The following is a 5,000-nucleotide window of genomic DNA, read 5'->3' as shown; positions in this document are numbered from 1 at the left end:
TTTTGCATTTTTATGTTTTTGTTTTTCAAAGAAGAGATGCATTATGAAGCCTGTATATCAGATGCTTAGTACTTATTTTTTAACACAGACGGGTCATCATTTTTATATATCAAGTGTAGTTGTAGAACGTAATATATATTCTTACAATACATGCAAATCTAATGTACACACACATAATATATATATATATAATATATATACATGTAATATATAACATTATATAGATATACATATATATATATATATATTATATATATATATTATAATATAATATATATTACTATATTATATATACATATTTATATTATATATAATATATATATATTATTATATATATTATATATATATAATTGATTGATTGATTGTCACCAGTTACCATATACCTATTTTATAGCAGGGAAATATTGACTTTGAAAGAACAGTAGTTTACATAAACCAGAAGGTATTTGAGACATTCACACATTTATACATCACCGCCATTGCTCATACTGATGTATTTTGTAAGCTTGAAAAGAAGAGAGTTTATTACTATTATTGTCAAAAGTGTAGTTTTATCAGAATATCTTATAAATTAAAAGATTGAAAAGTTTAAAGAAGAGAAGAGAAAAGAACAGTTTCTAAGATTGTATCAGGAAAGCTCGTAATATTAAAATCTGGCGGAATGTTGTAACTCTAACAAAAGAATGTGGTCTCTTTATGTAAATATAGCTTTAAAGGAGAAAAGGTTACCAGTTCAGTTCATTGTTGAGATATCAAACCAAAGATGATTTACAAGAACTTCAGATAGACTACGTCAGGGGTCAGCAACCTATGGTATCTTACCTGTCCCAGTTTATTACCAAATGTTAAGAGACTTTCAGGTGATAAAAAGCATGAAGTTTCAACTCATTGCTGTTTGTATTTCTTTTTAACAGGAAATTATTGTAAAGAAATATTATTCTTGATTAATTGTGCTTTAGTATTGTTTTTTTCTGAGTATTGGCAGTTCACAGACAAGGTTTTTGGGGCTTGTTCAAACCAAGGTGTTAACTCTAGGTCATAGTATTATTTTCTTATTTAGATTAAAAGATGTCTTGGATTGTTTGGTTTGGGTTAAAAAACTTTTTTTTTTCTTTTTTTTTGTATTTTAAGTTATTTATTTACAATTGAATACAGTGCAGTACATTCCATTTTTTTTTTTTTAATTCTAAGATTACAAGTTAATATTTACATTTGGAGACATTCCTGTCTGCTATTAGATATATTTAATTTTTATTCTTTTACAATCTTCAATAGGAGTATGGAAAGTTACACAAGAGGTTAAGGAAACAAATGGGAGATTTCTGTTCCTTCAAATAAAGGAATCACTGAGCTCACGAGTTATTAATCTGCCCAGAATTTTGCATTTCTGTTGATTGATTACAGGAGAAATCCTGTGTTTATAGATGTAGAATAAGGGATTTTGAAAGATTGATATTAGAGAAATTTGAAGATTTCTTATATGGATATGAATTTTTTTTTTTTTTTTCATCTTGCAAAGGGGGACCAAAAGGAGTTGGATACTAGGAGCAATTATCACCCAGAATGAAAATGCCATTAGTATTCGACATTGCTTCATTACAGATATGAACAGACGTGGCAACTTGTTACAGAAAAAAAAAATTGACTCAATTACTCTAATGTTCCTGAAATGTACAGAGAGAAGGCTCATTTATTTGTTTCCTGGCCCAGAATGATTTTTCTGCTTAATGTGTTTGGGTACAGTAAGGGAGTGTGAACCATGTTCATTGCAACAAATATAGAAAGGGTATGAATGAGAATGAGTATCTAAAAAATAGAGACATTTAACTGGTTTTGAATATGGCTGTGTCAGAAGTACATACCCTTTCTACCCAGGTTGTGTTCTTATGTCATGCTCACTTTAATTTAAGTTTGTTTATTGTATTCGACGTAGAGGCTATAAACAAGTGCTAGTCACAAGGGAATCCGTTAATACTCCTACCTATCTCACCTGTTTACCCTTTTCCTTGACTTTGGGACAGTGTCTTTTGTATCTTTTCATCGTCTTTAATGCTACCATGATTTTAATAATAATTTAATAATCATAATATCAGTATGAGTAATAACCATCAATATCAGTAGTATTAGAAAGAAAAACATTTTAACTCAATTTCAAGGATTTGGGAAATCAGAAGTGGTCATTAGGGCCTACTGATAGACTCCTTGGCACTGAACACATGTGGTGCCATCTGTATGCCACAAAATTTACTAAAAACTACAGGAAATATTACACAAATCCATGGTGATTCTTATGTATTTATTTGTTTTAACCATTAATCATGTACAAATGTATTGAACTTGGTTTGTGGTCCATTGTGAAGGCAAAATTTATTTGATATTCTTATTTTGATTATATATCTAAGAATAGGAAAGCGGAATTAGTGCATATTTATGACAGGAAGGAGATCTAGACATACAATAGTGGATGTATATATATTGAACCCAAGGGAAGCAGTCTTATTCAAGACCAAAAGCCAGCCCACTCAAGCAGAATGATTGACAGGTGTCTGTAAGGGTTACATTACAGGGGAGAAAGAAAACACTGGGAAATCTACTTGTTTAAAAAGCTTCTGACATCATTTATACTTATGCCCATCCTTGTGTTTACTGACCGTACTTGCTCATGTGGACAGACTTTCAGAAAGAGAAGAGAAGATGTACTAAATTTGTAGTTTTTAATGCTTAAAACAAAAATATGTGCCCGACATCAAAGGTCATATAGCAATGTGATAAAGTACTGTGGCAAAGAGGGGTAAATATGAGTTAGCGATTAGGATACATGGACAGAAGGAGGGGATGAAGAACAGAAGGAATAGGAAAGGGGGAAAAGAAAAGACCATGCAAAATTAGTTAAGGCAAGGGCTGAGGTCTCCTACCCCCCCCCCCCCCCCATGACAATGATGAGCAAGGAATTGGGGGGTACAAAATTTGTATACAAAACCTAAACAGTGACGAAAATATCCCAATTAATTTGCCAGTCAAAATTTTGACTTTACCTTGAAATAAATTAGAATCAGTCTCCAAAATGTTTGGAAAACAGATACATCAAAACAGACTTCTATATGAACAGTCAAAACAGTGGATAAACCTAGTCACAGCAAATGTGATTTTCATGCCTTGCCTTGCTGTTATGTCACTTGTTTAGTGAAGCATTGTTATTCATTGCCAAAATCAGTATGCTACATATTTATTTACTTAAACCATCTTTGCTTTCCTTCATATTAAAATTGATTCCTTGATCAAAAGCAAATATAGGGACATTACAATTTGAAAGCAAGATTTTTCTTTTTCTTTCTTTACTTCTGTTATCTAAAGACCAAAACATCTCTATTGTATTTATTCGTCATTTTTTTTCTTTTTTCAATTTTTTTTTTCCCCTTTTCCTTTTCCTTTTTTTAATCTATTATCAGTGTGAAGGGTAAACACATTAGGGACAAAGAATTAAAGAGTGAAAGAAGTAGTATAAATGAAAGTAAGAGTGCATGTGCATTTTGTAAGAGTGCAATTATAAGGGACCACAGTTTCAGTGTGAGGATGAGAAAATGTGAAGTGGACTATCGTAAGCCAAAATGATAAAGGTCAGGAGTTGGGAGGAGAAAGTGACATTTTTTTTTCTATATTTTTATTAAAATCACAAACTCTAATCTTAAACATATAACTTTTATATTTTATGTTAAAAAAGCAGCTCGTGGATAATACACACAAAAACAAACAGCAGCAGCAAATGACAATATTACCATCTTTAACAATGTTAACTTACAGGTTCATTCAACTGCAGTCTTTAACAGGAATCATCCTCCAGGGGCTCAAAGGAGGCGATGAGCAGACATAGAAAAAGGTTTTAAAGAAGACAGTAACTTCAGAACACGAGATTTAACCAACATATTTTTTATTAAATCATCATCAGGTATACTTGTAAGTAATTCAACTGAAATGTGTCTATTGTGACTTTTGCATTGTATATTAGTTCATTCTCAGACCTTTTTCTATATCACAATCAAATCTTTTTCAAAAGAAACAGAGCCATTAAAATATTTAAAACTCAACTTCAGATAGATATTTGTATATAAAATCTGGCACCATATAAACCTTTCCAATAAGAAAATATACTCCCTTAACAGTACACAGAAACATGATGGGAGATCTCCATATTCTAAAACATGATTTTGGGTACAATTCAAATCTATGCACGTAGCCTTGCATACAAACAAGCATGCCTGACACCTTAACACCCGACACCCATACACATGCAGATTCCCTTTTGTGTCCTCCATTATCCTGCTCAAGTTTATATGGAAGGAAACCACAAATTATTCAAAAGGAGAAGAAAGAAAGAAAGCAAGCTATGGTGCCAATGCTGGCACAAACTCTCATGTTAGTAGCCCCCCAATCCCATGGTCATTATTGTTGTGGGGGGCTTAGGAAGTGGAGACTGAGGCCTAATATAGGGGATCAACCTTGCCTTGGACCTCAGCCCTTGCCCCAACTAATTTTGCATGGTCTTTTCTTCTCCTCCTTTCCTTTTCCTTCTCTTCTTCATCCCATTCTGTCGACTGATCCTAATTGTAAACTCATTTTTACCCTTTTCACCACAATACTTTATCATAATGTTATGATCTTTGATACTTGGCACATTCATTTTTATCCATTAACCATTCTGGAAATCCACAAACAATGCCTTATGAAACAACAATCCTTCCTTGCCCCTATCAAATTTTAAATATGCTGTTAATGGCCGTAGATGTTCATGCAGCAGAATATTTTTCAACAACTTAAAGTGTGACAGTAGACATTGGATGATGCATACTATCTCTTTCTTGTGACTTTAGGTCATGGTTGATACCCAACCACCCAAAGTTTAGTGTCAAAAATGTACCTGAATCGCAGAAAAATAGTTTTCAATACACATTTGCAAATCGACTGGTTGATACCAAAGGGTCATACACCATTATAATTAATTC

The 5,000-nt window shown here is 32.4% G+C and overlaps 1 protein-coding gene across 1 annotated transcript in view; it reads right to left on the bottom strand.

Moving 5' to 3' along the window:
• Window positions 1-3,614: 3,614 nt before the first annotated feature.
• The window catches only part of LOC119597398, a gene marked incomplete in the record, with an annotated part of 11,426 nt that continues 10,040 nt past the window's right edge, over window positions 3,615-5,000 (bottom strand). The window contains 1 exon segment of the mRNA XM_037946964.1: window positions 3,615-5,000. This exon segment is cut by the window's right edge and continues 342 nt beyond it.

The sequence above is a fragment of the Penaeus monodon genome, chromosome 39 (assembly GCF_015228065.2).
Source record: "Penaeus monodon isolate SGIC_2016 chromosome 39, NSTDA_Pmon_1, whole genome shotgun sequence".
NCBI lineage: Eukaryota > Metazoa > Arthropoda > Malacostraca > Decapoda > Penaeidae > Penaeus > Penaeus monodon.
Note: the sequence above shows the minus strand (reverse complement) of the source record. Positions and strands in the feature narration are given on the sequence as shown.